The sequence below is a fragment of the Equus asinus genome, chromosome 6 (assembly GCF_041296235.1).
Source record: "Equus asinus isolate D_3611 breed Donkey chromosome 6, EquAss-T2T_v2, whole genome shotgun sequence".
NCBI lineage: Eukaryota > Metazoa > Chordata > Mammalia > Perissodactyla > Equidae > Equus > Equus asinus.
Window position 1 is genome coordinate 92,595,766 of NC_091795.1, and position 12,532 is coordinate 92,608,297.

Genomic DNA, 12,532 nt, shown 5'->3' on the forward strand with positions numbered 1-12,532 from the left:
TTGCCAATCTTCCTCTTTTTGCTTGAGGAAGATTGGCCCTGAGCTAACATCTGTGCCAGTCTTCCTCTGTTTTATATGTGGGAGGCTACCAATGCATGACTTGATGAGCGGTGTGTAGGTCCATGCCCAGGATCTGAACCCATGAACACCAGGCCACCAAAGCAGAGTACAAAAACTTCACTAGTATGCCACGAGGCTGACCACTAACTTCTTTAACTTTAAAAAAGAAATGTGACTACATAGAATATATATTAACAGTACAGAAAGTGCCAAATGAAAAGTAAAAGGCTCTCCATCCCCACCGCTTTCCTCTCCTCCAAGGTTACCACCACTGAGAGTTATGTGTATTCCTACCAGACACACTCTTCTACTTCTTGCCTTTTTTGGAGATCTTTTGGTACTATTACATTGAGTTCACTTGAAAAAAACAAAAAGATGCACAGTATTCCAGGATGTGCCATAATTTATTTAAGCAGTCTTATATTGATGAACACCTTAATATTTTCCACATTCTGTTTGTTTGCTCTTTACTTTTGAAAACAATGCTGCAACGAATATTCTTCTACACAGATCTTGGTGAACACCTGCCAGGATTGATGTTAGGTAAATTTCCTAATGGTAGCATTGCTAAACCAAAGCTAAGTGAATTTTAAATTTCAGTGCATGTCATGAAATCGCCCTTCCATCAAAGACAAGCGAAACTGCCCATATTTATCCATCACAAACCTAGGTATCATCAAATACAACTGAGACCAAAAGATGAGACAATAAGAAAGCATGCTCCAAAGGCGAGTGGTTAAACTGATGCTTGGTACCAACCTATGAACCAGTATCCTACTAAGAGCTGGCTGAACTCACACATTGGAACTTTGAAAACATACACATGTAGATATGTACACACACATATATGCATGTGTGCACACATCCGCACACACACATTTATTATGTACACATAGATATGCAGGTATCCATGTATGTGTAAATATACACGCTTACTTATACTGTATTGAATATCACTGGAAACAAACATATACAGGATGCAAATAATGTAAAAATTTTTTTAAAAAGGAAGAAGAATTGGTTCCCTAGGGGAAAAGCATATGAGGAAGACTCATTTTCACTATTTATCCTTTTGTTCCGTTTGAATTGTGTGTACATACGTATATTACCTTGTCATAAGTAAATAAAAAGAATCTCAGAAAAAATATTTACAAATGCACCTATCTTTGATTCAGCAATTTCTACTCTAGAAATTTATTTTATAGCTAAGCCAAACCATTACATGTGCAAATTGAAGTATAGTTAGGATTATTCACTGAAGAATCACTTGTAATAACAAGAGATTAGAAATAGCCAAAATGCACCTCAATATTGGACTAGGAAAATGAATATCTTATACACTGAAATGCTCTGCATCCAGAGCAAAGAATGAGTAATTTCATTGTAACTGATATGGACTGTTCTCAGTGGTATACTATTAAGTGAAAAGGCAAGTTGCAGATGCGGTATCTACCATTTGTATAGAAAAAGGGATAAAAATCATAGCCCTGTGTGTGTGTGCATGACAAACATACTATATAGATAAATATATTAAATATTATGTAAATATAATATATATCACATTATGTATATAAACACACATATGCATTTCTACATGCTTATGTGTGTGTATTTCTTTGTGTTAGAACAAAACACCTCCGAAAAGATACACAAGCAATAGAGAAGAGGACTCTAAAAATTGGATGAGAGGGGAAGAGGAATGGAAAGGAGTTTTTCACTCTGTAGCCTTTTGTTCCTTCTGAGTTCAAAATATAAGTGAACAAAGGGGTTAGACCAGTGGCTTAGTGGCTAAGTTCATGCGCTCCACTTCTGTGGCCCGGGGTTTGTAGGACCTACACACCGCTCATCAAGCCACGCTGTGGAAGCATCCCACATACAAAATAGAGGAAGATCGGCACAGGTGTCAGCTCTGGTACAATCTTCCTCAAGCAGAAAGAGGAAGACTGGCAACAGATGTTAGCTCAGGGCCTATCTTCCTCACCAAAAAATATATATATATAAATGAACAAAATGAAAATTAAAGAGCAATACATACAGGCCAAACTTTGGACTCCTAGAACTCTCCACCTATTCCCCAGTAATGTCATCTCATTGACATAGATTTTGCTTTACGGCCATTTTGCAGAGGGGACGAATGGAACAAATGCACTCTGCCAGGTGAAGAGGTGATCCGAGGGTGAGGAGCAGCCTCAGTAGACTTCCTGAGCTGAGACTCATCAGGAGTCTGCATGGACATCTGACTAGACAGCTAGCTGCAACCTCAAACGGCTTTGCTGAATGAAGTTCCCTTCCGTCATCTACAAATTTGACATTTTCCACTAAATACGTGTGAATGTGAATTACCACTTCCCTCTCCTTTGAGGTGGGGGAGTCAGAAACATCCTATTGTTCTAGAGCTTTACACATGGCTATTGAGAGGCTGGCACCCCTCAAAGGGCATGTTGTTGAGCAGCACTAATTTGCATTTTAATCTCCCTTCATCTTCTAATACTTCTGTGGATTGGAATCCCATTTCCTAAATGAAATGGTATCCCCCATTTATGTAAATGATTCAAATAACGTCCAATGCTTTAAGAAAACAAATATTTATGCTCTTGGGAACACACTGTGTCTTAACTTCTCAGGACAGTAAGCAAATAAATAAAGCAGAAAGAGCCTGCGCTGGGCGAGGTCAGGAGAGGCAGGCACCTCTCCTAGGCACGAGCTTCCGTGCGTAGATCTCATATATTGATGCATGCTATTTGTAGGCCTTTTCTACTGCCTTCAGATTCTTGGTCATGTTCCAGAGAGTTAAATTGATCCTCAGTTACGAGATTTTCACACATTTGTGCAGTTCCAGGTCTTAGACACCAAATTCAAATGCGCTTACACTTTTAACATAGACAGCAGCTTAAATTCGAGGCAGTAAACATTTGATTGGATTTATTTTTTCCTCTCTCTGCCTTACTTCTTCCCTTCCGTGTTAGTCATCTCAGGCTGCTGTACCAAGACACCAGAGAGTGGGTGGCTTAAACAGCAGACACTCATTTCTCACAGTTCTGGAGGATAGGAAGTCCAAGATCAAGGTGCTGGCAGATTGGGTTCCTGGTGAGGGCCCTCTTCCTGCTTATAGACATCTGCCTTCCGTCTGTATCCTCAAGTGGGACAGAGAAAGAGAGAGACAGAGAGATGGAGACAGAGACAGAGACAGAGAGCGCTGTGGTCTCCTTTCCTCCTCTTACAAGGACGCTAAACCCATTATGGGGGCCTCATCTCCATGACTTCATCTAAACCTAATTACTTTCCAAAGGCCCCACCTCCTAATACCTTCACATTGGGACCCCCAACATATGGGCTTCAACATAAGAATGGGGGGGAGGGACAAATATTCAGTCCATAACATCTTCGTTTCATTTATTCTCCTTACTTCCTTCAGTAAATATTTATTGTTTTCTGTGTTGTCAGGGACTTAATCTAGGTCCTGGAATTACAAAGATTATTTTAAGGCATGCACAGAACCTACCCTCCAGAAGCCCACAGACTGCTGGGGAGGACTAACTATGATTCAGTGGAACAGTGGCTGTGGTGGAAGTAAGTACCTGACACCATCAGAAGACATTAAAGAGAGCAATTGTTTCTATGGAGACAGTAAGAAGGAAAGTGATTCGGGACTTGGGAAGCAAAGGTGGGGATTCCAGACAACCAAATGGAAGAAAGGCTTTCTGGGCAGAGGGCATAGTGTTGAGCAAAAGCACAGACACATGAACTTGCCTGATTGACACATCCAGAAAACACAGGGCAGAGCAGAGTACTCTGATGGGAGACAGAGCAGGGAGAAGAGAAGCAGGAGATAAAGTTGAGATGATAGGCTGGGACTGGCTTGTCTAGAGTTGCATATTTGACACAAGAAGATTTGCCCGTCTCTTGTATTTTTTAGTTGAAGCTCATAGGAGTGCTTGGAGAGAAGTCTCATTTGGAAACCTAAGATGATCTGAGATTAAGGGGTCTTACCAGCCAAGGGCTAAGACGGCTTTTAGCTCCTCTTCCTGATTATCCTTCCCCCAAGACTTGCCCCCACAATGCCTGGCAGCCCCATCATCCGTTAACAAGCAGATAGTACCCTCGGGTCACCTCTTCTCCATGCACAGAGGCACTGTTGCTCTTGCCTCTTATCACTCAGCCCTCTGTCAGCTCCCCGATCAGCCCTCTCTGCCAGGCTCTCCTCTCCCCTTAGCTAAAGAGAGATGTTCTTCTTCCTCAGTTTTCACAGTAGGGGATATCCTGCCCTTAAGAGCAGAAAGGCCTAGAAGTCAAGCAGAGTAACAGCCAATTTGGAGCCTCTTGATATCCATATTAGAAACTGTGTTGATGCTTTCACTTTGTGTTTGTTCTTTAAATTCTTGTTATATGAAATTAGGTAATGATTATTATTTTTAAAAATTGGGAATACTGATATGTACCTAAGGAACACAAGCCGGAATATCACTATGTACTAAAATACTCACCCTTCCTCAACGTAGAAACTTCTAAACAAAAAAACTAGCCATGTTTAGCTTTCTTCTGCATTGTTTCTGATATGTACGCCAAGAGGCTTATATGGTTGCATATTTTTTCACACGACGTCCCTCCTTCTAGGAATTTTCCCTAAGAAAGTAATTGAGCACAATCAAAGCTCTGAGTCCTCGATTGTCCCGTCAATGTCACCAACAGTAGGGAAAACGAAAATCATCCTAAATTTCTAGCTATTGAGGAGTAGGTGAATTGATTATCATATAGCCACTAAGAATTATAGTTTGGGGAAATGATGACAACATGATTTTCAATGAAAAAGTAAGAAACAGTGGCGTATATGATATTTATACAGAAGCCTAGACAAGACGCTGGCGGGAAAGGCGCCAGAATGTTAGCAGTGGTTTCATTGCAGTGCGTGTTATGTGGAGTTTTTATGTTCTTTTTTACAGGAAGATGAGACATTAGGTCAGCAGCAGGAAGGGTCAGGGCAGGTGTGCTGCATGCGGGAGATGGTTAGGCTGTGGCTCAATTTTAAAACTATGACCGGTAAAGGACATGAGGGCATGTGCTTAACAAGGCTGAAGGGCACAGAGCCCAGCTTGATGGCCTGCAGAAGGGAAGGGTGACACATGGTTCTTCGGGACCCCAACATAAAGGGGACTACATAAACAGACTTGTATTCCTAAGGGCTTAAAATGAGACAAGGCTAATAAAGAAAATCGGTGACGCTAGGAGACTCAGGTTCTGAGACCCCACTTCTAAATGCATTTTCTTCATGAGATTCAGCCAACGGCTTTCGTCCCTCATTGTTGCCATTTTGGGAAAGATTCCATTCCTGCAATGACGTCCTGTTCAGCTATTCCTTCATGACAGCAATATTCTGACTTCCCAGTGACCACTATAGGAGAAAGGACTGGAAAAATCACTTTTAAAGTGATTTTTTCTTTCTCTTTTGGATACTTTGCATTGTTTAAAAAAATAACCGTGGGATCAAACTAATAGAAATTTTAGGTTTTGCTATTATGGACTGAGAATTGGGCCTTGTTGAAAAAAATTAAGAGAGACAATTCTGGTGTGAATCCCATGTTTATTGTTTTGGAAGCTCTGTGCTAATACCAAAAGAATGTATTTCTGCTGGGAAGTGATACATTTCCATGGCTTCAGGGAACTCGACTTTTGTCCTAAAAATATATTTCCTTAGATATTATAAACAAAATACCTTAAACAACAACAAAAAAATATGACAAAAAAGTCTACAGCAAACACAGCAATGTTTTATATTCTTGTTGTTTAAAGACTTTAGGTCTATAAGAAAAATGAACATCTCCCCACGCCCTAAAAAAGTATGTGAAGAACACAAAAGGCAGTTTACAAGAGAAGATTTGCATATGTCAAATAAATATGAAATAAAAATGTTAAGCTTACTAGTAGTCAAAAAAATGAATATTAACCCATCGATAAAATAGAATTTGCTCCTAGTAGGTTGAGAAAAGTGTGTTGTGGCATTTTTCTTGTTATTACATGTGATCTGATGTTGGTGAGCATGAAGCACGATGAACGTTCTCGTGACCTCTTGACGTGGCAAATTGCTGCCAGCTTTCTACAGGACAATTTAAAATTGGTGTTAGTCCTTTAAACTAATAATTCTAATCCTTCTGATTTGTTATTTTTAAAAGCATAAACATAGGCATATATCCATGCATGAAGTTGCTCATAGTAGCATTTTTGTAATAGAAAAAATAATCAAAATAACTGAAAAGACCAACACTGCAAAAATGTTCAAGTTAATAATGTTTAATTCATATGATGGAGTTCTACAGTTTCTTATTAAAATCAGGTTTTTCAAAGAGTATTTAATGACATGAAAGATTGTTTAAAGGATTAAGTAAAAAAATATGTGAGAAGCTAAAAACTAGACACGATATACTCCTCAATATATTTATAAATGTGTGTGCATAAAAAATACTAGAAGACAGGGACCGGCCCAGTGGTGTGCTAGTTAAGTTCGCACACTCTGCTTTGGTGGCCTGGGGTTCTCAGGTTTGGATTCCAGGCATGGACCTACACACTGCTCATCAAGCCATGCTGTGGCAGCATCCCACATGAAATAGAGGAATATTGGCATGGATGTTAGCCCAGGGTCAATCTTCAGCAGGCAAAAAAAAAAAAAAATACTGGAAGACTATACATGAAAGTATTAATAATGGTTAACTCTGCAAAGTGCGATTATCTTTCCTTGTCTTCCACATTTTTCCATATTTCCTTCTCTTCCACATCTTTCTATGTTTTCCAAAGTTTCTATCAGGAGTCTGTATTACTGTATGGTTCCATTAAAACCTAGTATTTGAAAGCAAAATGATACTTTGGGAGTATAGAAAGTTCTGCTTGGCAATGTATTATAACCCCCAGACACTGAGACAGCAGAAGGACATTATCTGTTTGGCAGTGTGTCCCTGAATCTCCCAATGCTTACATCCTCAATCTTCAGGGGACCCAGAGGTGTGAAGCACTTTCTCCAAGGTCATGTGGCAAATGTGTATTGTCAAAGATAAACAAAGTTAGACTCTCAGAAAAGTCACAAGGACAGATTTTAATCAGTAATATACTATTGCAATAGGGGAAAGAGTCCACTGTGAACCGAATTCTACTTCCATTTGTACAGAGGTGTCTGGGGGTTTTAAAGGCAGAATGAGGCCTTGGGAAGGGGCTGAGCGGGGCTCAGTAGAATCTAGAAGGGAAAAATTACAAAAAAGCAGGAAGGGGCTAGTGGGTCTCTGTGAATCTCATCTGAGTTTGCTAACTGCTGCTTGTGGAAGGCAGGCTCCTCCCCTCCCACAGAGGCTGGGATCAGGGCCCCCGTCTTCAGGTGGGGGCTGGAACACAGTCAGTTCTTCAACAGCCTTGAGTTTTCTCAGAAAGGCACTTTAAGGGAAGCAGGTCACCCTAGAGATGCAGCCTTGAGCTGTTAGGAATTCTGTTAGTGTTTTTTCAAGTTTTTATAGGCCAAGGTTGAGGTCTAGAGCTTGAGTCGAGCAGAGGGTTTGGAGGAGCCTGGCTAGAGTTTGGTCAAAGAGAGAGTCTGTGTCCACAGCAAGCGCCAGACTAGAACCCAGTTCTCTCCACTCCTATTTCAGCACTCCTCCCACCACCACAATTTTTGCATATGAAGAGCTTTTCTGACCTGAATAGGAACTTCAACCAGAGCTGAAAGTACAAGAAGAATTATTGAGATAAGGAGATTAAGGAGAAAGAAAATGCTTGCCTATGTTGGCAATCTCCTCCTCGCCCCCCCACCCCATTATACTGGGTCTTGGTTAAAATGCTCAAAGCTGGTCTTCCTCTCAAATGGAGCATTCCCACCTGCTCTGCGGGGTTAATGCTTGAGTCTAAGTGTTGAGTGGGTTGGATAAATTATGCCTGGGAGTCTCACCACACAGAGGAATTTTTTAATAAGCTATCAGTTTAAACATATTCACACTATATATAATATCCTGGGTGCTTCGCTCTCTCACATGGCTGACCAGGGAGACGTCTTCTCAGATCCTGATTTCCTCAGTTCACCTTGAGCAAACGTATTACTCATTAGTCCTCTGCTGGTCAAGAACCTCAACACAAGTGGCCGTTATAGAGCTGTTTTGTATCTTCAAAACCTGTGGTTTGAACAATTTTCTGGGATCACTGTAAAACCAGTGAAATTTGAAAGAAAGCCAGCATCGGCTTTATAAAAACAGTATCTTTCCAATTCCGTTACTTAATGTTTCTCCATTGCTGACAGCTTTCATCCTCTTTTTCCATTTTTTTCTTTCTCATCCTCTCTCCACTATTTTTCTTTCTATCTTTCCTCCCTTTCTTCTTTCTTTCCTCTTTCCTTTCTTCCTCCTTCCTTCCTCCCTTCCTTCTTCCTCCCTTCCTTCTTCCTCCCTTCCTTCTTTCTCTCCCTCGTTTATTTCTTCAACTCTCCAACTGACTTAGTAAACATTTTTGCCTCCCATTAGTTGCCAGACCCTGTGGTCACCCACTGAGAGCCAGACTAACGTGTTGCCAAAATCATGAGCTTTGAGTCAGACAAGCTAAGGATCAGTTTTTGCTTCCACATTCACCAGCTGCCTGACTGTGACCAAGTTATTTAGTCTCTACATCTTTATTCATTTCACAAGCACACATTTATTGTGTGCCTCTCATGTGTCTGAAGGTATGCTAGGTGTACCCACTGTGGTTGTTAAAAATACTCTATAAAATGAGGAAAGTGCTGCGCATCCTTGGGCTGTTATGATGATCCATCTAAATGACACACGTGACTATGGGTAACCCTATAATTGGCACATTGTAGACATCTAATAAATATTAGCTTCCTGTCCTTTTATTTCAGCTTCCTAGACGCCTAGTATACATACGTGAGACCCAGTTCTGAAAGGATCTCACAGGCTAGCCAGAAAAAGCAGATTTCTTAGTAAAAAATATAGCGTATTTCATACATTCTAAATCACCCATTTTCATGTTTTACCATCTTTGAAATCAGGCTGCACATTAAAATTGCTGTTAGCCAGGTGGCAGCAGCTATGCTGTAGTTGCTATTGTGTTCACATGTGGGAACAGAGCTATACACATTGTCACCACTTGAATTCACTAGGTATGTTATTAGTACCCCACATGTTGAATTTTACTGCCTTCAAATATCTTCAAGGAGATTATGTTATGATTCAGCATGAAAACAAAAAGCCATTTGAGTGCACAAAAAGCACAAAAATAAAGAAGTGGGGCATTAGTTTGATACTAGTGAAGCAAAAATCTTCATTAAAGATATAACTGCCAGCATCAGAACTTGCAGAATGGTGTCACAGCTTGGAAGGAAATGTCACACACATGGTAAAGTATTCTTCTTAGAAATGTCACATTACCCTCATACTTAGTGCCCTGGATGGAGAAACATAGCCATCTATGACACCGGGTCAAAAAGTGACTAAGAAAAAGGCTTTATGAGCTAAACAAAAGAAAAACAAACAGCAACAGCCCAAAATCCTGGGTTCGAATCCTGACTCTGTCTCTTACTAACTTGAGTAAAAGATTTCACTTTGCTGGAACTCAGTTTCCTCTGCTGAAAGGGGAGTATCAATAACATGTCCTCAGCAGGGTTGTTATAGAAATAAATTCAATAGAGGCTGTGAAATGAAATTGGTTTTAGCTGCAAAGCATTATTAAAACATCGATGTTTTGCAGAGTTGACTGTTTACACGTCTTTTTTTTGTTGTTTTCTTTTTTCCTGAGACTGTAAGCTCCTCGAGGGCAGTGGCAATTTGGCCTTCAGCTCCCTACGTCCAGTGTGGAGTGTGACTGACAGCTCCACAGTTCAGTCAGTGAAAACAGTGCACCTGTGCCTGATATTTTGTTGCTGTTTCTCTCATTGCAGTTTTTAAAGTCCGTATGCTCGCTGCATTCCTGAAGGTTTCATGAAGCACGTGTTGAAACTGATGCTTTAGGCATAAGGAAGTGAAGAGAGAAGTCTAGTAACTTGTCTAAGTTCACAGGGAATGTTAGACTCGAATGCTCCCATGGCCTTGACATTCCCTGACTAGGCAGGACTGGCTCAGCCATGAGCGTGGGTCTGGGTAGAACCAGGGAGGCACTGATACATCCAACTCTGAGAAGCAGGAGGCTGCACGAGGGTTTTGGCTTGGGCTAGCCACCTGAGGCTGGACCTGTCCCCAGGTGTGCACTAGACATGATTATGTGGGACAATCTTGTAAAGGAGACCAAAGGTACCATGTGGCAGAAAGGAGCCTGAACATGTAAACATCTGTGAAGCCAAAGAGATGGAAGAGGAGACACAGGAGAGGGCTGGCGGGGAAGGAAGGTGGAAATCGGGGGCATCTGGGATGCACTGGAGGGGGGGGGGAGTCACTGGAGAAGGGACACAGTTTGCTCCCTGCAGGCCAGGATGGAAGAGGAAATGATGGGATGCGGAAGGGCTGCTTCGTAAAGCCCTCTTAGAAAGTGTAGAACAAGAGACACTTTGAACATACCCATTGACACACAGGTGGGAAGAGTAACAGAGGGGGACAAATGTTTAGAATCCAGACAAATCCATCTTTTAAATTTTTACTGTAAATTGTTAAAGTGTAAACAAATATAGAAAAATATGCGAATCCTAAATATTAGCTCAACGAATTTTCACAAGGTGAGCACACCCGTGTCATTAACATTCAGATCAGAAACAAACATTGTTAGCAGCCAGAAGTGCCCTTGTGCCCCTTCCTAGTCACTATCATCTTGTAAGGACAACTACCGTTCTGATTTCTTGCATCATAAACTTATATTTCTGACTTAATTCTACCGTAATGACCCAGCATTTAAAGAAACGAAAACTGGAAGTGTAAAATCAGGGCCTGTGCTTCATGTGGGAAGTGAGGCCATGACCTCTGGTGCTGAATGGACAGCATCTTGAGCAGAAGGCAGACCTGGACGTGAACCACAGATGTGCCATTTCCAACCACGTGACATGAGGAACGCCACTTTTTCTCCCAAAACTCCAGTTTCCTCATTGGTAATGTGGGGTCAAGAAGTTGAACTGATAGTGTTATTGTCAAGCCAGGTGAGATAATATCTAAATATATGCCCACTCGGGGTCTGGCGCTCATAAAGTACCAGTTGGGTGGATATATGCGTGAATAAAAACAAGAAGGAATAAGTCACCTATTTGAACAGACACAGACATTGACTTTTGGAGCTTGAAAGAGGAAACTTCATTGAGGCCCTGAGGGGAAGGGGAAAATGTCTGGAAGAACGTGGAACAGAGAAGGCAGCGTGCTTACGTTCTTGCACCAGCACTATCTCTAACTTGCTGGGTGACCACTCACATGCCACCCTCCTTCCCTGGGCCTCAGATTCCTCTTCCACATAATTGATAGATTCTACAGTAAGTTTTCCTTGTCACTAACCTAGCTCAAAAACACAGTGAATCTATAATTAGCTAACTTGCAAAAACAGAATAAAAAGAAACAGTAATTGCAATGCCCAATAATACAAACTGAAATACATTTGAGGAGAGAAATTGGAGTGCAGAAAGAATTCCAAATCATCTCATGTAAGAGTGATAATTCTGCACATGTTAAATCCAACTGTAGGACACCAAGATAGGCCCATAAGTGCACCCAGGTAGCAGAAATAGAAGAATACTCCGCATGATGCTATGCATCAACACCAAATATGGACCAATAATCTGGAGACATATAAAGAATGACTCAATCTAAGGTATAACTTTCCCACACTATAGACTAGAGGCCCCGGGGAGCAGTGCATGTTCTGGCATTAGAGGGGTTCAAACCCAGGCGGGAGACATTATGGTTGGTGGAAACGGGCCTTCCAGCCCTGAGCTTGGGATTCTAAGACCCTGATGGGAAAGAGCTCCAATCAATGAGTTGGCCACCCAATAGTCTATGAATTATTCAAAACAATCATTGAGAAGGCATTCAGATGCAATTGAGATTCAAATGGTTGAAATAAAACGATATTCTTATTTAGAACTTGAATTAGCATTCATAAGCAGAAGGTCATTAGAAATTATTAACTCTGCCTCCAAAAAATATTTAGCCTAAAATCAAGCATGCATATATTATAGAAGGATCCTTGTAAGGCATATAAGGTCAAGAAACCCCTTAGGGGGACTAGAAAGTTAAATTCTCTCTTCACTCCCTTGCCCTAAAGTAGATTAACTTATTGAGTTTATTTTAACATCATACTTTCTAGGGCCAAACTACAAAAGGAATAGGATGGGTGCAGTAAGTTTTACTATCTTGAAAGAGAAAAAAGCTAAAAAGTTTCTTGGGAGAGAGAGTTTTTTCCCTGCTGGTAAATTCTAAGATGGATTTGTCCCACGAGTTCCCCAGACCTCAGATGACAACCCAGATCTGCTGACTTCTAGTATTTGACTCTGTGCACTACACCAACTTGCTGTGTTTCATCTTGTTTTCCACCTCAAAAGATT